Below are 20,431 nucleotides of genomic sequence, written 5' to 3'. Positions count from 1 at the left end.
CCCCCAGAAGAAATACAAAAACAGATAATGCCAAAGGATCAGATCGTTGTACGCCGTATGACAAAAATGTCATACAGGGTACATAGATTTATGGTTTTGATAGCCTCTCTATTTTTTGAATATTAAAGTGAAGTCATGCATTGTTTGAGTTCATTTTCAAACAGAAGAAGGGATGGTTTATGATTAGAAAATTTAGATTTATGAATATGAGATTTTGTAATTAATAAGTAATAAGATCAAATTAATAATATGATATTGATTTGCTTTGTTAGAAAGTTTCTGAAAGCTCCCAGTTAACGAGTTGTGACGTGTTTGTTGACGTCAGAAATGGCGGAGGCCATGTAAGTTCATTTTTCGGTGCATAATAAGTCAATAATTATCGAATGATATAGTTACTGATATAGTAATCGGGGAGTTTTTCCTGGCCACAGTGCGCTTGGTGGATCCTGTTGGGTCTCTAAACTATGGTGTACGGTCATAGACCTGCTCTATATATAAAGCGTCTTGAGATAACTTCTGTTGTGATTTGACGCTATACAAAAATAAATTGATTTGATTTGATTTGAATATATTGTAATTTTAGTTGTATATTGTTTTTCTTCGTAATTATATAATGTTTGAGAAAATGTTGATATTCCCAAAAGTCTCATCTTCCTCCTCTGTCATTATGCCTTTGCATTTCCTGCATTATGTTACCTGCTTGCTAGCTTGCTAAATTGTTAGCCTCTGTGGCTTCTAATCACCGACAGTTCTCACCACTTGAACGCCAAGCATGTCGTGTACAGGACTTCCCATTTAGTAAACACAAGCTCACGAGTTTCATTTGAAGGGAGTATAACAGTGCTTACAGCGCTAACAGTGTTTACCTGAGGGGGAACCGGAGGATGGGCTCTACGCTTCCGCGACAACGGTTATCAGCTTTACCACCATAAGGGGCAGAGCGGGCTCCATGAGCTGGCCAGTGGGGCACGCCTTCGCTCACATGCACTGACAGCTCAAAAAACACGAAATTCAGAGCATATGTATCTCTTCCCTCCACACGACTCACTACATGGTGACGGAGAGCGCTGACCAGAGTGTCAGTTTTAACCGCAGTATGAGCGCTGTGCAGAGCGAGCGAGAGCTAGCAAATGACGCACAAAATGCACTCAAAGGCACGCGCTGCCGGTGTTATGTTGAGGTCTGTTCCCCCATCGGATAGTGTTTCCCTCCCGTTAAAATGATAGCGCCCCTTCGGTAGTTGTTGTTGGGTTGGTTTAGGGAGGGGGATACACATATCAACAGGGAAACAGTACTCAGCACAACACCAGCCCGGCTACATAAGCAAAGCACAGAGATACTCTGATTACAACACACACAAAGGGAGAGTGACTTCATTCTCTGCTCAGGTAGACATTACTCCTCTATATCTTTACTTAGCAAATAGTTGTTTGATGCTATATTAATGCTCTGAATGTCAAATAGAGAAAACAAAAACAAACATTCATTGGCAGCATTCAAATATTATAAATCTATATCATAATATCAGTTATACTGTACAACAAGGTTGATGTGTTATGTTGACCAGATGTATGGGGATAATGCGCCTCAAATGTTTGGGTGACCCCCGGGTGTCAATGTGTGACACGTCAACTGCAGAGACAACTGTTGCCTTTATGTAAAGCCAGAGGAGCAGTAGTGAGCAGGTGGGATCAGTTGGCCAGAGGAAGCTGTTGCTCTGCCATCAATGGGCTCTTGTCTGCACTAGGGCATCTGTCCACCTGGGCAGAGCCTGTACAAACACACCTATACATGGAGGAGTAGTCACAGACGCTTTTCTCAAGTCAAACTTGATTAAAAAAAATGTGAAATGATAAAGTAATTATTAAGAATGACAGGGCAATTTTCCACCAGCTATAGTGTCAGCTTCATCTTTATTAGAAAACTAGTACTTATTATTAACACTTAACTGTAACTCTTTCCCCCAAGCTTGTGTAAAGATCAACTTTATTAGACAAACAGATGACTGCAGCATAATTGCAAAAATTAAAAGTACTTATTAAGGTTGCACTGTGAGTTGTTTTTTAAAATTATGAATGAATGGAGTCGAAAATTCAAAGCTAAACACGTTGAAAGTGTCAACAGCGAAGCATTTGAATAAGCACTTTCGGCGCAAAGCAAACACACTCCACACCCACACTAATCCACACAGGGCCGTTGGACTACAATCATTTGAATAAAGAACAAACATCCCTGTGCTTGTGCGATTGACATTAAACTTACCCAAATACAGGGTTGAGAATTTACATTGTGTGAAGACAACGCAGCAGAGAAGCACTAAGAATCAAATCTCACATCTCAGCCAGCCAACTGACTGAGTGTGTGTCAGCTGAGCTGTTGTGTGATCCACAGGCTGGGCCCGTTTTCAACGGCTACATAACACGCACTCATCCTTCTGTCAATTATATATGAGTGTGTGTGTGTGTGAGTGTGTGTGTGTGTGTGTGTGTGAATCTAGCTGTGTCCCTGTCTGTCTGCCAGACAAGGTTCTGCTCAGCCACATGGCCCTCAGTCTGTTTGAACAGAGGACTGTGCGATCTGGAGGTCAGTGTGTGTGTGTCTTTAAGTGTCCCGTGGGGCAGACCCCGGTCACACCTGCATCTCACTGTGTCAGGAGGAGTACACACAGCGACACAAACAACAACACTGCACAGCATTATGAAGAGAGGCACAAAAAGAGTCGGAGTCTGACAAGGATTCATTTTCAGTCCTGTCTCTCTTTCAGTTTTCTGGCAATCGCCTTGTTGGATAATAACGGTACACTCTGACAGTGTGTGCCCTGTTCAGCTCCAAACCTCGGGCTCAGATCAATGCTCCTCTACACAATGTGGAGGAGTGAATGATGGGTGCAAATACCACCTTTGAAAGAGACTCTATGTAACGTTTTACACATATAAATCTTTTTTTTTTTGCCAATGTGAGAACAGGTTGTAACCTAGCCTAAAATGAGACCTTCTGCGACTTTCTGGGTTTCCTTTATCTGCCTGTAGACTGCTTTTAATGTAAAGAACCCGGGAAACGGATGTGACGTCATGCATGCATTTGAGTGCCTTAGCAGTAGCTAACGTTTGGTTAGAAATGGAGTCCGCTAATGCCCGGTACACACTACACGAGAATCAAATCGGTTTTGGGCCCTATTCTCTCCTCCCGACGATTGTCTGCAGAGCCCCGATTTTTTTGATGGTTCTAAAGATTATCTTTCCAGATATTCCTAAATTGTGAGGTATGTTTAGCTCGGTCCATCTTGGCCGCACCAATTTCAAAACGGATATCTTGATGTGTGTGGGGAACCCCGAGGACAGCCGATGACACAGTCACGTGGGAAAGAATGATAGCCAATTGAGAACCAGGCTAAAGAAGGTATATTGCCAAGAAGTGAAAGTCAATTGTTTGTTCCATTGCAACATCTGTGCCCATCAGCAAAGCTACACTTTTACATTTTGGACTGAAAGCGACTACCGGACGCCAGCAAAAATGTCTGCCTAAAGAGTGCCGTACAAAAGTAAAATAAAATGATTTCTATTCTATTGTCATATTTTACCAAAATGGTCTGGGTTGAACAATAAAATATTATAAATATAATAAGCCTTTTCAGTCCAAAATGGCGGCAGCAGCTGTTGTCAAAAAAACACCAGAGCTTCATTCTTTGCCTCTATACTCTTTGACCAAGCTGACTGAAGAAAGAAGGACAACCACCGCCATCAGGTGGCCGCGGCTAATGCATGAGCTAAAGCAAAACGCGAAGCATAAAGTAGTAGTGAGACGGAGCTCAGAAACAGAGGACCAACTTGTTGATATGTGGCAACAACACAACTGTTTATTTAACGTGTCTCCATGACTTCATCCATCCATCCTTCGTGAATTTTCAGTGCAAAGTAGTAAAGCAAAAACTAACATTAATTCTTCCTGCCCGTCGTCCGCCATGTTTGTTTACACTTAAGTCACGTTTGATCGCCAGAGATTTTGTGAGATTTCAGTTTTGGGTTTTTTTCAGTCGGGACTCTTGTCGTTCATGAATGGAATCTGTTAGTGAGTGGTGTGCTGTTGTGGCCAAAGCGTTGCTCTCCACACACTATAGGAACAAAACATAACGTAAATGTAAGAGACCCCAGACATAACATGTTATGTCTGGGGTCTCTTACATTTACAAAATCTGTTAAGATTTGAAAAATCTTTTAGTGTGGGCCAGCCTTTAGCATCATAGGCTGGAACTAGCTGTCAGCTATAGGAAGAGATAACAGCTGGGTGTCCCTCAAAGGCTTTTCTTTATTACAATGAAAATGAAAAAAAAAAAAAAAGCTGACAGCAAATATGTAACATGCGCCTGCTATTGCATCGCCTGTGAAAAGCTGTCGTTGGCAAAACTGTCAGTTGTGTGAAAAGAGCTATATGTGCTCCAGCCTACTTTTTTTTTTTTTTCTTTGTTTCGTCTTTGCTCCTCAATAACCCTCCACCTGTCTGCCTGGTCCTAAAGCCTGCGGCAACAGAAAGACGGGCCCAGGGGGGACAAAGAAAGCCATTGACACGGTGGGACGTTGACAGTCCCTGCACTGTGTGGCAGCTCCGGCGTAGACACTCCTGTTAGATTAACCCCCTGTCACCGCAACAAACTCTATTTGTGTGTGTGTCTCGCCTAGCTTCGGGACAAACAGGTGGCATGCTGTAATGAGCTGCAGACGAGGTCACATCAGCAGCAGAAGCTGCAACTGATGACAAACAAGCCCACCAGGAACGAGACTTGGCTGGGGACTCAGTCTGCGTGTGTGTATCTCAAAGTCTCTGAATCCCTCTTAACCCCGAAAAAAAGCCTTCAGCTCCTTCCCAAAACATGTGCGAGGCTGGTGAAACTTTATAGTAGAACTTTCACAGAGGCCCAGCTCCATGAAAGGGTTACAGTGTGGAGACAGTTGTCGGGGGGGGGAAGTCAGGGAGTAGTGGGGGTGTACCTTGTGGAGGAGACAGACAGACAGATACCGCTGTCAGCTGATACAGATTGAAACACAATCAAATGGAAGAAGGAGGGCGAGGTAAACAGAGAAACAAACACATGAGAGCTGAAGAAGCACAGAATAAGTGTGTATATCTCTGTGTTGTATATACTGTATGTGTGTGTGTGAGAGTGCATTGATGTTTAGACCAGCATGGGCCAGCAGTGGAGGTGAGGGGTGAGGGAGGGTTGTGGGGGATCACAGCAGCTGTTGCCCAGCACACGCTACAGTCACTCAACACAGCAGGGCTGCACAATGAAGCCCCTTCTCCCACTGTGCGTGCATGTGTGTGTGTGTGTGTGTGTGTGTGTTTGTAGGCACACAGCGCCATAACGGATGTGCATATTGTTGTCCCTGTGTTTTCAAGGCAGACAAAGAAGCGCAGCGCACAATCTGATACTGCCTCCGACTTTCTCTGAACACATTCAGCTGACCTGAGGTAGCATTGCCTGTGAGAAGTGCCGCGCTCCGGTAAATGAATGCTAATAAAATTCCTGCTTAAAATGACCTTAGCGGGGGGTTATTCAACCAGCGAGGCTACAGTGGAGTCACATACTGGAGCAACCTGGGTGACTGACTGACAGCTGCGGATTAAAACAACAGCTTCCTCTCTTTCAAAGGCTCACGCTGAACATGCTTCAGCTTCCATTATTGTTGCAGAGCCTTCACTAAACCTGGGGTGTCTTCTCTGCTACTGAAACCTATAGCTAGGGATGTGGACTCTAGTATTAAAGGGGACATATCATGCTCATTCTCAGGTTCATACTTGTATTTTGGGCTTCTACTAGAACATGTGTACATGCTTTAATGTTAAAAAAAACCACATTATTCATCTCATACTGTCTATCTGAATTAGAGCTGTCAAAGTTAATGTAATAAATTTGTTTTAACACCACTAATTTCTTTAACACATTAACGTAATCAATATTTCGGAGGTTGTAGCTGGCTCAGTTTTAAAGGTAGAGTTATGATACTGGTATCATATGAAACTCATTGGTACCAACAATGTCATACTAGCGTGTCGTGAAAGAGGCTAAATAACGCTACAAATAATAAAGTTACGCTACATTTTGGCTCGAAAAACTGACATGTCCATTTTCAAAGGGGTACCTTGACCTCTGACCTCCAGATCAGTGAATGTAAATGGGTTCTATGGGTACCCACGAGTCTCCCCTTTACAGACATGCCCACTTTATGATAATCACATGCAGTTTGGGGCAAGTCATAGTCAAGTTAGCACACTGACACACTGACAGCTGTTGTTGCCTGTTGGGCTGCAGTTTGCCATGTTATGATTTCAGCATGTTTTTAATGCTAAATGCAATACCTGTGAGGGTTTCTGGACAATATCTGTCATTGTTTTGTGTTGTGAATTTCCAATAATAATGATATGCCTACATTTGCATAAAGCAGCATATTTGCCCACTACCATGTTGATAAGAGTATTAAATACTTGACAAATCTCCCTTTAAGGTACATTTTGAACAGATAAAAAATGTGTGATTAATCACGATTAACTATGGACAATCATGCGATTAATCGCCTTTAAATATTTGAATTGATTGACAGTCCTAGTCTGAATATACTGTACCTGTATTCACCGTCTGTCTGAAACGCTCCGTTTTCCCTTCATGAAAAAGCCAAGTCTGCTCTGATTGGCTTGCGAGAAAATTATGGCGCACCTTTGCAAATAATGCTTTCCCTTGACCTCGGAAATCAGAAGTCAGAGCTGGGGTTTGCCCCAGCCACGTTAGCCATTGTTAGCAATACAAGTTGATAACAATGCATTAAGCGCTATTTGCGCATACAAACACCATGGCAACATGTCCAAAATCTGAATGGCTTGTTGAATCACATGTTTTCTGATCTACACAGCCCACAAAAAACTGACTGGGTCATCTTATTTCACACTTTGTAGGTTGGTAGGCACTCCAGATACCAAGATGTATGAGCACCAGCACTGAAAATAGTGAGATTTTCATGACATGTCCCTTTTAAAGCCCGGCCCTAATGCAAGATTTTTAGGCTTTATGACACATCCTAACATGGTTTTCCTTCTAAGTCTTCTAAATCCAACCTGGCACCTCTTTCTGCCGTTCGGGGCCACCAACATGAGAAATGACTTTGTGTAACTTTTATAAATAATGGATGTAGCTTATTTTTGTTGCAGTTGTGTCTCGAGAACAACAACAACAACACAAATGAGGGAGGTGATAGTGTTGTCACAGAGAGCTAGAGGGGTGGGTATTGCATAATAAACACGCTACTGCCTTCCTAGCATTTACAGAAAAAAAGGCCAGAGGATGAGATCCTAACTGCACATATTTTCCGCAGATATTTCTGGCCACCTGTGAATGGTGGCTCCATTTGGGCTCCCCTGCCCTGCTGCCATGAGGCCCAGCCATGCACACTGCATGCATCTGTGTGATGGATGGGGGCACAGGGGCAGGACAGGAAAAGAAGACAGGGAAAAAAGAAAGATTAAAAGAAGGGATAAAAAGAGGAGAGAGCGGAGTGGAAACAGCCCATTGCTTTGTGTTCTGATGAGACCTATAGTCTCTGCGGTGCCAGATGTGCCTCGCCACGCTGAGCGAGAGAGAAAGCAGCAGCAGAATAGAGAAAAATCCCAGCGTCACCAGTAATTCAGAGGAAGCTATTTTGCAAGCGGTTGCCAAGGCAACAGGCCTGGCTCTGACCTCAGGAACACCTCACATCCACCACCACTCCCTCCAACCTTCGAAACCTTCAGCAGTGCACGGTAAACAGCTGGCACCTCTGGGACTTCCTGCCACCTACACCACATTTTAAACATGTATAGACACACTCTCACTGGCGGCTCCCCTACACCCTATCCATTTTTAATGAGAGTTAGCCAGGCTACCACGTCACTGGAATGAGACACATCGATCATGAACACAATACCCATTCCAGCAGAGAGAGAGAGGGAAAGCATGGGAGGGGTGGATCTGTGTGAGCGGGCTTAATGACAAAGGCACAAAAGCAGAGCAAATACTTGCTGCCGAATGAATGAAAACCAATGAAATCCACATGCCCCTGAGTGTCTTAGTCCCGCAGTGACCCGGCAGCCAGTGTTTCCTGCGTCCAGGCGGACTACACAAGGACGGCTGAGCTGTTTCCCTGACCGGCCACTCTTTAATCTGCTCCAGTAATCCCACTGAGGCTCTTCCTGAGGACAGCAGCCACATCTCCCTGGTCTCTCTCCTCCTCTTTCTGGTCCTCTCTTCCTCAGCGCACAAAATCCTCCCACTGTACTCTCTAAGACCCAAACAAATCCGCTCTGTAGTGTAGCGGCAGAGCCATCTCATCCAGCTTGTTGACATCCACCCACAAGGAATGGCATTCTCTCACAGAAACAAAAACTCTGCATTGAAAGCAAGGGCTATCTTATAGAGCTGGGACGATACACCTATCTCCCGATTTGATACTATTACAATATTTGGGTATTGGTATGTATTGCAGCTTTTGTTAACTTTTTTAACACTAGACCATGGGAAAAAGTTGAATCATACACTTCTAGGGACTTTTACTTTGGAAACTATCTAAAATGATACAGTACAAATGTTTGATTTTCAGCATGTATGTAGTCAGAGATGTCCTGAAGTCAAAGATATCAAAGTTATTATCAGACATTATATATTAAGTTTTTTCCAGCAACCAAAAAAATCAAAGAATAAAGACATTTCCCTCACAGATTAGTGGTATTTTCTTTTTAATTTATAAGGGACATGTAATGTTTTATACTTCTGGTGAATATAATCCAATCAATCTTATTTCCATAGATGTATTTTGTATATACAGTTCCCTTTGTTAACACCTTATTTTGAAAACCGGACGTAGTCCCACGTGTGTACTTTTACTAACTTTGCCAAGTCCGTCGCTAGCTCTCCCGTCAGCTCCGTTCTCTTTATCCATCCATGGTCAGCTCCATCGAGGCCGTTTGAATGCCTTTAATATAAATGTCAGTATCTGGGTGCTCTACAGTTGTAGCTGATTTGACCACGGAGATGAGAGCGACGGCCGGCTTGACCGCACGTTACCGGGATACAATAACATTTCCTGTCCGTGACAGAGTTAGCATGCAGCTTTAGCCGTGATGTCTAGCTCTACTTTTCCTGTCAATGTGTGAGACCCAAAGTGTTTCCATCCTTTATTGGATGTGTAGTGTTTACCACGCTGGATTTAACATGGAAGGGTGCAGGTCGTATCCACGCTGACCCTTCAACGTTTTCTACCTTCTTGTTTCGGTTCGCTGTGGTTTGTTTTGGTTGACGGATACGGAACGGTTATGATGTCACATTACTCAGACTACAACAATAAAAGCAGTTTCTTCCTTCTACCTCTGCATAGACTCAAATGAAGCAAATAAATCGATTCTGGCATTAAAAAAATGTATTTCAAAAATTGTAAAAAAAAAAAATTTCGATACATAGGTAAATCAATTCTTTTCCCACCCCTACTATCTTACCCCTTGGCGTTTGTTTAAGTTGTTTAACAGGACTGAAAATGAGAATAAATGACTCTTCTAGGTGTTTTTTTTGCAGTCTCAGACTGAGGTCGGCGAGTGGTTCAACCCCAATCATCAATATCCATTCTAAGCCTGGCTGGACCTGAGAAGAGAGGTGAGGGGTTCTGTTGAAGTGTTGTGGCTGGTCCGAGGATAATCAGGCCTCGAGAGAGAGACTCGCACCAATTACACCCAGCTTGATTAAGGACGGAGCAGGGGCATGTGCGCGGTTGTTGTGTGTGCGCGAGCCGGGTGTTGATCCCTTGGAGGCCTTGAGTTGACATGTGCAAAGACACCACACACAACAGCTGGGAGCTTTGACGGCGGCTTAAAACCCACATTCTGAGAGCAAATGTGTAAAAGTAATTAATTTCAACCACATGTGCACGTAATGGCTGCATATTCACCTCATCATGTGCATAATAAAAACAACCTCTATCCCCTGGAGACGTGCTGTTGCTATCTACCGCTCTGCTCCACGCTTAAAGGCATATTGCTTTTAGAATACTTGCCTTTGTTGTTGTTCTTGTTACGGATGTCAGAGGGCTCCCTGACAAGTTTTGTGTAGAAATACACAATATTGATTTTCTTCTACTGTATTACATGTAATAAAGAACTGTCTACAGCACTAACACCAGATAGGCTCTGGATAAATGGGAGTTAGGAGAATTCAGTGGGAGATACACTACCGTTGTGTGTTTCTGAAGGTCAGACCCTTTTATACTGGGGTGGTTTTCAGAATTTTAAAGTAGAGGAAATGGCATTCCGAGTAGATATTATTCATTGATTTTAAAGAGGCTAAACCTGCGAGGGAGAAGAAGCGGAGGCAAAATGAAATGATCTACAAACAGCCATCTCGCGTATACTCCAAAAATGATTTGGTGTGAAAATGGGAGCTTTTAACCTTTATTGTCGCAGCCAGCTCTCTCAGCGCATCTTTTCCTTAGTTCTCTCCGTCTATTCGCCCACACAAAGAGAAGACGCGCAGAGAGACACACATTCATTTTGGATTTGGCCTGAGCTCCTAGATTTGGGTCAATTGAAAACATCAAGATGGCTGGGTTTAAAGACAGAATGAAGGGGGGGCAGCTACACTAACTCTCTCTGAATTGATACTAGACTATGGTGGTGCTATAGCTATCACAGCGTGATCAAGCAGAACTGCTGTTTCTAAATCCCCATGCCAAAGAGCATCGGTAGCCCCCTCCACCAGCTATTAGGGCTTTACCCCCTCAGTCCCGGGCAGGCCTGGTCCCTGGCTGCTCACCAGAAGTAACAGACTGGTAGGAGACACACTGCCAGGCAGGAAAGGAGGCGAGGAACAGGTCAGGCGTGTGCCTTCTGACCGCAGTTTGAACCCTGAAGCTGACTGGCCATTATGTGTCAACGCTGACCCGGGAACGATAACCGCATAATTAAAGTGGTAATAATACAGTCCAATGTTTCCTTCATGACGTTCCTTGTGATGAATTGTTGTGGTGTCTGTGGTGGAATTCATGTGGCGAAGACTTTGACGTCTTTTCCTGAGGATTTTCTGTGGATACAAGTTTCTGTAGGTGGCACTCATGTGTTTGTCTGTCCAGTCCTGGTGGGTTTTTGTTCAACATCCAAATTTTTCATCTACATATTTCAAATGACATGATACTACTGCTAGAGCACATATGCCACTGGACTTTTCCTATAGCTGAATTACTACTGTGGGACAAAGAGCACCTAAATTTAATTCCTATAAAATGATGGCAGATTCTGGAGGGATGTTTATGTTGCCCTACACCTCCATTATTCAATCCATCCCAAGCCATACAGTATAAGCAAAGAGTGTAGAAGCAAAGAGACTAAACTCTGCCGCCGCTGCTGCCATTTTGAACTTATAAATAAACTAGAAGTGCACTCGGAGAGCGCAGACGTCAGCCAAGGCAGCTTTCATGTACGTTGCCTAGAGCCCAGCGCCAATCCGCCCGTCGGACGGAGATTCGGCGCAGGGCTCTTCCGTCTTTGCTCGCCGCTACTGAGTGAATGCATCTTCCCGCTTTTAGCCGTGGTTTCAGCGCCCTCAGCGGACACGCCCCTGGCGTTTCAGAGCAGAGAATACTGCTTATTTTTCCATGATTATGAAAGCTAATTTAATATACTTGGCAATTGTTTTAATCATTTAAATTTGGCTGGGTGGTTAATAACACATTTTTCTGAGGTGTGACAAACTCAGAATGCACATTTATTATTGCTTTACACGGCCTTTAAAGGGACTCTATGTAAGAATCAGAAATTCCTTGTTAACAGCGACACATGTGGTCATTAAGTCAATGAAAGTCAAGGTCCTGTTGCCTACGCTCGCGCTTGTGCTCGCTCTACATAGACATGAACGAGCATTGATCAAAACAGTGAGGCGACACACGTCAGCTAAAAGCACAATATCACTCTATATTTCAGCTGCTTGGCAGTAACGTTAGCTGACCAGACAAAGGTCTCTCCATGAATCAATGCTGATACTGTGTTTCCTGCTTCAGACTCCCGTCTTATGCAGTGTGTAGTGTGCACGCATGCAAGTGAGAGGTGGAGCGAGTGAGAACGAGCGCGGTGTGTGAGTGAAGGCAGGCAGAGCAGCAGAGTACAGCAGAGACTCCGGTCCTGGAGACCAAAGCTACGGTCTCCCCTAGGGGCTTCACTAGATAGAACTTTGCGGTTTTGGTGCTTCCGTGTAAATTGTGTTGGAACAGTGTAACCACACGCGAGCGCACATGAGACACCGACCCAATTTATACGTGTAAGAAGTTACAAACAGTCCCTTTAAGTTACGCCACTTTCCGGAGATTTTTCCAAAACCACGATCTTTTCTTAAACCTAACTAAGTAGTTTTTGTCACGCAACTTCTGTACTTAAGTTACACCACTTCCGTAGTTGTTTTTACCCAAACCATGATCTTTTCCTAAACCTAACTAAGTTGTTTTGTTACCTAAACCTAACCAAGTTGTTTCCTGTGAAGACGGAAATTTATTTTGAAAAGACTGTGCATCACATATTGCTGGACATTTGTAGGAAAACGCTGGAAAAATGAGGAATAACTTCCCGTAAGATATCATACAAACTGTTGTATGAGGATATGTTGCACTATTACACTAGTTGGCCATCAGTTTTCACCAGTGATCCCCTGTTTAGTTCATCTCAGAGAGCACAGCAGTTGTATTTGTTTAAAAAAAAATTAAATGTACATTTTATGACCTGCAAAAGCATTTTAAATCAATTATTGGTCCTCTCTCAGCTCTAGGTGGTAAGTAGCCCTTTTCCTCCCATGCAGTGCAGCTGTGAAAAAACACAGATAAAAGTCCCTTCTCTCATGGACATGAATTTGGACACACTTGCACAAACATGGCATTGAATTTCACCATGTGTCCCATGGACTGATAGCAAACTGTATGGATTAAAGACAAAGTGGCACAATGGGCAATAAGGAAGATGGAGGAGGGAGATGGGGCAGTCTGTCTCCTAATCTCTGTTTGTGTGTGTTTGTGTGTGTGTGTTTAGCTATTACAGACTAGAGGGAGGAGTCACATGGGGGTGTGAGGCAGTGGAGGGAGCGAGAGCATAGAAATAATGGAGTGAGGGAATCGACCAGTGAGGAGGATGAAAAATCCAACCAGTCGATACAGCTAGGAGTGTATCAATTATGTATGGCTTCAATCCCCTTTTTGGGCAAAGGAGAGCAGGGGAGTAGGATAGACCGAACAGTGTGTGTGTGTATGTGCTTCGAATGTGTTTTTGTATATATTGCAGACCACTGAACCCCTTGGTGCCGACAGCTTTAAAATGCTCCCAACACTGCTCAATACGTACATCAAAGACGACGTTCATAAAAAGACGCGTCTTTTTCTTTGTCGGTCTATGACTGCATTTTTCACTCCTAATAACCAACCTTAACAGAGCGCTGTGCCAACTGTTAACCTTATTGGAGCAAAACACTAGAATTACCACCTCATGGTTGTAAGCATCCGCCAACCAGTCAAGTTGCAGTTTACATCCATGTCTGTCCAAAATGTTACAACTTCATCATTTTATCCTTTTAGGAAATTGTGTAAATTTTTCATAATTAGCATTTGAATTCTTGAGTTATGGCCAAAGATGTGTTTTGTGAGGTCACAGTGAGCTTTGATCAAGATCATCAAATTCGAATCAGTTCATCCTTGAGTCCAAGTGGATGTTTGTGCCAAATTTGGAGCAATTCCGTCAAGGCGTTCATATCAATAGAATGAGACGGAAGTGAGGTCACAGTGACCTTGACCTTTGACCTCCAAAACCGAATCAGTTCATCCTTGAGATATTGTGTTCATTAGAATGGCCCAGACGGACAGAAGTATGGACGGACGCACAACCCAAAAACATAAAGCCTGCGTCCACGGCTATTGCCTGTGTGGAGGCATAAGAAAACATTAATTTGCTTATGCATGATCTAACAGCTTCACATAATAGCACAATGTCAAGCACAGCTAATGATTCCTCCACAGCCTTTACTCCTTTCCACATCTCATGTGCACCCTTCTTACACAAGGTAAAGATGTTAAGAAGGATACTGGTGATACGATCTGAAAGTCCATGGCTCTTTCCCTGGCCCTTTCTCGTCGTTCTTTTCCCCTTATCTCCCCATCTATCCCCCCCCCCCTACCCTTCCTGAACCCACTCTTCTGCGCTCCCCGTGTTCGATCTCCTCTGCAGGTTCCCAGTCGGAGGTGGCCTCTTTGCTCAGTAATTCAGTAATTCAGGTCAGGAGGCTAAGAGGAGAAATTACATCCATGCTGCCTGACCACTTTGAAACTCTCAGCCCCCTCTACCCTGCATGCTCACTGGCAACTGGTTTAAAGGCCCACACTGAATTTAAGAGATGGAAACTGGAGCTGTGAAAGTTGTGTGAAACGCGTATGTGTAAGGAGTGTGTGCACTCATGTGCGAAGACAGCTATAAAAGTGACACATTGATATACAGACACATTCTGGTTTAGTATTCTTAAATAAGATTTAACCTTATTTTAGAATCTCAACTCAACTGACAATACTATGTCTTAAATGCCTCTTTTATTGGTACTTTATGCAGGTTTAAACAATGCATGTTTTAGTACTTGGCATATGCATATATGTGGGGCTCAAGCACTTTCGCAACATACTGCAAATGGAGCCTGTGAATTGGAGTTTTGTTTGTCTATTAAAGTGCAGTTTTTTACCTGCCTCCACTCAGTCACCATCAGACATCATGAGAAACTGGGCTCTAATACTAATGGTATAGGGTAGGGGTGTAAGAAATATTGATACACTTATTATGTTTTGTGATACTGTATCGATTCTCAAAAACATTGTATTGATTTTGAATTAATAGTTTATATGCAAAGATTTGTGGCAGACAGTGGCTCAGGTTGCACAAAAAAGTAGTGCTATGATGTTTAATGTTAAGGGACTGATGAATGCATATCCCACTGTTCTGATTACATGAACAAGTTCACTTTTTTTACTCAGATGTTATGCACAAGGTGGCGGTATAAAAATTGCAATATATTGCCTTGCTTGTATTATCGCGACATTACGTAACCCATATCACAATATCGTATCGCCACATTCTTGCCAATAGACCCCTTTTTTGTTAGTATACATAATGATGTACTTGTGTGGGTGGAGCGTAGGTGGAGTTAGCTAACACGTTAACTAACGCCAGCCAGCAAGTTTTAATAGATGGCTTTTTTAACAATGGCGGAATTTTTATTTTTATTTTTATTTAATATATACAGTCACTTACTCTCAGGGACCGCAAGGGTTAGTGTTAAAACGGACTTATCAAAGAGGGTCTTACAATATTGGCGAAGCGTTTCAGAGATGGAGAGAAAATGTTGCTAACTGCTAACCGCAGCCAAGGGCTAGTGTCTGCGGCTAGTGTCAGCGGCTAGCGCCTGTGGCTACGTTCAGCCAAAGGCTAAATATTGGCAACATTTTCTCTCCGTCTCTCTAATAGTTTAGCCTTCTACATGAGTGGTGAGCTCACCACTACAGTGCAGCAACCAAGACAGCTAATTAGCCTACAGTTAGCAGAAGGCTGAGCTAAACTATAGGCAACATTTTGTCTCCATCTTTCTAATAGTTTAGTCTATTAGTAACATTTTCTCTCCATCTCCCTTATAGTTTAGTCTTCTGCTTGAGTGGTGAGCTCACCGCTACGGTGCAACAGCCGTGACGGCTAATTAGCCTACAGTTAGCAGAAGGCTAGGCTAAACTATTAGCAATGTTTTCTCTTAATCTCTGAAATGCTTCGCCAATATTGTCGCACGCTAGAGCCTCAAATCACAGTTTGTCATCTCAGATGTATGCAACATTGATTCTGGCACCCAACAACACAACAAGATAACATTTTCCATCCTACTACTCTTCGTGTTAGCCTCCAGTATTTCCTTTGTTTTCCCTCCAGCTAACAACGTGACATAATCATGATGTCGGCTGTAAAAGGGTCTATCTATACGCAGCCCTAGTATACAGTGTCTGAAAAGTAGCCACTTCACCGCCTAATGTGAGTCATTAACATTAGCAGTGGGTTGGAAAATCTTTAGTCACCTTTGTAAAATAATGGAGTTTAAGTGTGCTTAACCTTCAGTCGAGGGAAATGAATGCATAGGCCTATATAGCGGAATTCACAGAAGTGAGTGTGTTTCTATGAGTGATACTTACAGACGACATTAACAACCTGTTACTATTAGTTAGTCCTACACTTAATGCCTTCCATAGCTGTCACTCTATATCTCTGGGTCAGTCCATGTCTAAAGTCACTATGTCTGTCTACATACCTGTCTCATTCATTATTATGTTTACTTATGTCTTCGCTTTTCTGTGTGCATTCAATTGAACCTTTTTTGACTGATTCTCGTGGCTGTCAGTCTACCTGTCTGAACCCATTTCTCTACCCACCTGTCTATGTGACATTCTCGTTGTCTGTCACTTCACTGTACCTCTTTGTCTTTCTATGCATCTCTGGCCTGTCTGTCTTACAGTCCAACGTGTCTGTGTGTCCCTCAGCGGGATCCCAGACTGTCAATGCAGCCAGTAATGAGGTGTATGCTTCAGTCAGCGTGTGAGGAGTTAATAAGGAAGCAGCAGAGGCCATCACACATCAACAGGCATGAGCGTATGTGTGTGTGTGCGTGTGTGTGTGTGTGTGTGTGTGTGTGTGTGTGTGTGTGTGCGTTTGGGGAGGGTGTGAAGGCTAGGGAGCCTCCCTGGCACACTTACGGATGTCTGTCGACCAACGGGGGTATTGATTTGGAGGGGAAGGCAGACAGAAATGAATTCTGATCCACAGAGGGACTCCACAGTGCATGTCGAGAGTGTGTACGCTTTTTTTTATGTGTGTGTGTGTGCGTGTGTGTGTGTGTGCATGCGTGTGAGGATGTTTGTTCTCTTTGTCTCGGCGTCTCTGCCAGTGTACATGATGTACATACAAATGAAGGGTTTGGTTACACCCCGTTGCTCTAAGGGCTGTTGCTCGTGCATAAGTGTAAGCATGTGTGTGTGTGTGTGTGTGTGTTTGTGCCTGGATGAATGCTAGTCTGTGTACATGAGAGAGAGAGACAGATAGGGAGGAGGGGCATTGATAACTGGGCTCAGGTGGTGAGGGACATTTCATCTAATCACAAACTGGGGCTGTACGTGTACGTATGTGTGTGTCTGTGTGTGTGTGTGTGTGTGTGTGTGTGTGTGTGTGTGTTTATGTGTGTGGGGCATGCTTGCAATAATGCATGCATGTATATACAACACAGTCTCAATGCAGTTTGTGAAATAGTCACTAAATTGAATCTATTTGATTTGTGTACATAGACGCAAATTTCCCCTTTTTTTGTGATGCTCTGCACAACTTTCCACAACGGATTTAGTGACGCCCACGTCAATTTCCTCTCCAGTCTCTTTCAAAATAAAACTACTCAGTAAGGTTTAGGAATAAATCGACTTGGTTAGGATTGGGCAACAAAACTACTTAAAAAGAAGACCGCGGTTTGAGGAAAAGACCGCGGTTTGAGTTTAAATAACACCGCAAGTGCCGTAACTTAATTACGGAAGTTACTTGACAATTACTACTTATTAGGTTTAGGAAAAATGTACGGTTTCGATTAAAATAACTCTGGAAGTGGCGTAACTTAAGTACGGAAGTTATGTGACAAAAGCTACTTAGATTTGGAAAAGATCATGGTTGGGTTTAAATAACACCGGAAGTGCCGTAACTGAAGTACGGAAGTTATTTGACAAATTAATCAACTTTGTCTTCTGGTTTCACACAGGACACAAACACCGGTCTCCTGGGTGAAAGTCCGGTGTTTTTTGACCCCGAACTCCTCCCTATGCGGCGTTCGCCGCTCTTTATACTTCCCGGTTCACAATAACATACCAATTGATTTCATGCTGGCCATCACAAAAAAAATTTAAATTCATGTATATGTACATGAATCAATACATTACATTTCGTGACTACTTCATGAATTGCTGTGCGAATGGGGCTGGTATATATGCACGTGTGTGCTGTGCAAGTTTGTATGTGTATCACGCACAAAATACTCCTCACCTGGACTTCAGTCGAGATCGTTAATGAGAGTCTACTGAGGCTGAAAGCCCTCCTCAGACCCTATAATAGAGCCTATATATATGATTTAATCCAATTTCCATAAGAAACATATAGAGACAGAGGCTATGGGCAAACACGCTCCTGCAGTGGAGAGAGAATTATTAGATTTGCCTATAAAGGAACTCTGTGGGGTGAGAAGGAGAAAGAAAGCAGTGACTGATCTCCGGTGGTGTGTCTAAAAGTGCCTGGGTGTTTTTTGTTTGGCAGAAGAGGAAAAAAATCAACATAATGAGCCCAAACTGCCTTTGTGTCTCACTCTCTCCGTCTCTCTTCTCCCTCCACCCCTCTGCCTCTTTCTCCCTCTCATCCCGCGACTCTCAGACAGCTGCTTCTTTGCAGCCAAATTAACTGCTCCCCACTTGCTTTTGGAAAGTGTGAAATAAATAAGCGTTTTGCCTCTGAGGGATACAGTGTTTTTTTTTTGGTTCCACATATGAACTTTCAACAGCTGTGCTTCCATTCAGTGTGTAGGTAACTGTATTTGTCCACTGCAAATCCGTCGTGCAGTATTTTTTCCATCCCAAATCCCCCACGCAGCCCCATCCGTCACTCCGTGGCCCTATCTATTACCGCCATGTGATCCTTCTGGCTCCAAATATCCGATTTACAAGTCGGCGAGAAGGGTAATATTTCAACAGGCTGTCGGCAGACGCACTGTTTAAATCACTGGCCTTATCTAGCCTGTGCTCTTTCTAATATTTTTCCTCAAATATTGCATTAGAGATATGTTATCCATCCCTGCACATTCATCTTCTTCCTTTAGCCGAATGTGTGTCTCTGAATATGTACGAGCAGACATAGATAAATGTTTGTCTGGGAGTGCGTGTGCGTCCCAACACATCTGAGGACAGCTGTGCCCACCGCCTTAAAGAGTGTCAGCAAGCATTTTCTCTAATATTTGTCATGTACAGTACTTTTATGTGTATCATTTACTCCTTACCAAAATCAACACATTCTCTCTCCAAACTCGTCAAATACCGCCGCTTGGTCAGTGCCCCTCGGCATTGGAGACCGACGTACGGGGTACCCCTCTTGTGTTACTTTTGGACAGACCAGGGACAGCGTGTCAATATACGCTTTTTACATGAACTTCTGTTTACACAGAAAGTTAGGTTTTAGCAACACAACCACTTAGTTAGGGTTAGGTTGGCGTGGTTGACGTTAACTTCAGTGACTAGCGACTCACGTCACTCACGTCCCTGACGATACTGATGATAACGTTAGTTTTAGTTTTAGTTTCACAAGGGACACAAAAAGTGTCTGGTGGTTGAAAGTCTTGTGTTTGTTTGCTCCGTCCACCACCCCTCCCGCCTGCCCTGAACAGACTCTCACACTATTAACACTATGTCCCTTTGACAATTTGACAAGTTGGGAGTGAGAACGGGTTGAAAACACCCAGGCCCATATAAACTCTAAGTCCATATTCCTCTTAACATCAAATATAGGATACACAAGGGTAAACAGGATCTTGGGCACACATCAGTAAATTATATATGTGGTATGATTTACAGATTTCCGTGTGTGTAAAGATAATTCTTCTGCCCAGCAAGAGTCAAAAATTGGATACCTGACATATACAAATATGCAGTAACACATAAACACACAGATGCAGACACACACTCACACGCACTGTACAATACTACATCCATCACTAGGGCTCGGGCTGACAGCTTTGTCAAAGTGAGCCGCAGGGGAGAGGAGAATGGCATTGTGGGATTGAGTCCTCCCATCGGACGCTGCACTGACAGGAGAGAAGAAAGGGGAAGAAGAGAAGAGAAAGGGGGGAAAGTTTTGGGGGAAATCAGGGTGTTGCACAACCCCGGCAAATGGAGAGAGAGGGACAGAGAGAAGAAGAAGAAAGGGTCGAGCTGCCATGTGTAGCCCATCAAAACCAGCAGCTCTCCTGCTGTAGCCTGTTTACCGAGGCTGGCCTTGTGAAGGACAGACAAAGAGCATGTTGCAGACCTGGCAGCATGACCGCATCACACAGCAAAACACACACACATAGACACAAAAGACCTCCTGAGGGTCTGCCAAACTGCAGCAAATGAACCAAGGCCCTGGTTAGAACACACACAGCAACAAATGTGCTCGGTGACAAATGCGCGTAAGATGTACGTGCACGCACACACTTATTCAGCCCCTTTAGTAGGCAGCTGGTGGTGTAGTGAAGTGAGCTGTCAGCCCCTCTCAAACAGCAAAGATCAGTCTACAGAGTCAGCCTGAGACCTCTGAATAAACA

At 43.6% G+C, this 20,431-nt stretch overlaps 1 protein-coding gene across 1 annotated transcript in view; it reads right to left on the bottom strand.

The window, feature by feature from the left end:
* plxna2 (plexin A2) overlaps window positions 1-20,431 on the bottom strand; it is a 275,749-nt gene that overhangs the window by 132,149 nt on the left and 123,169 nt on the right.

The sequence above is a fragment of the Sebastes umbrosus genome, chromosome 6 (genome assembly GCF_015220745.1).
Source record: "Sebastes umbrosus isolate fSebUmb1 chromosome 6, fSebUmb1.pri, whole genome shotgun sequence".
NCBI lineage: Eukaryota > Metazoa > Chordata > Actinopteri > Perciformes > Sebastidae > Sebastes > Sebastes umbrosus.
This window is presented reverse-complemented; position numbering and strand designations above follow the sequence as displayed.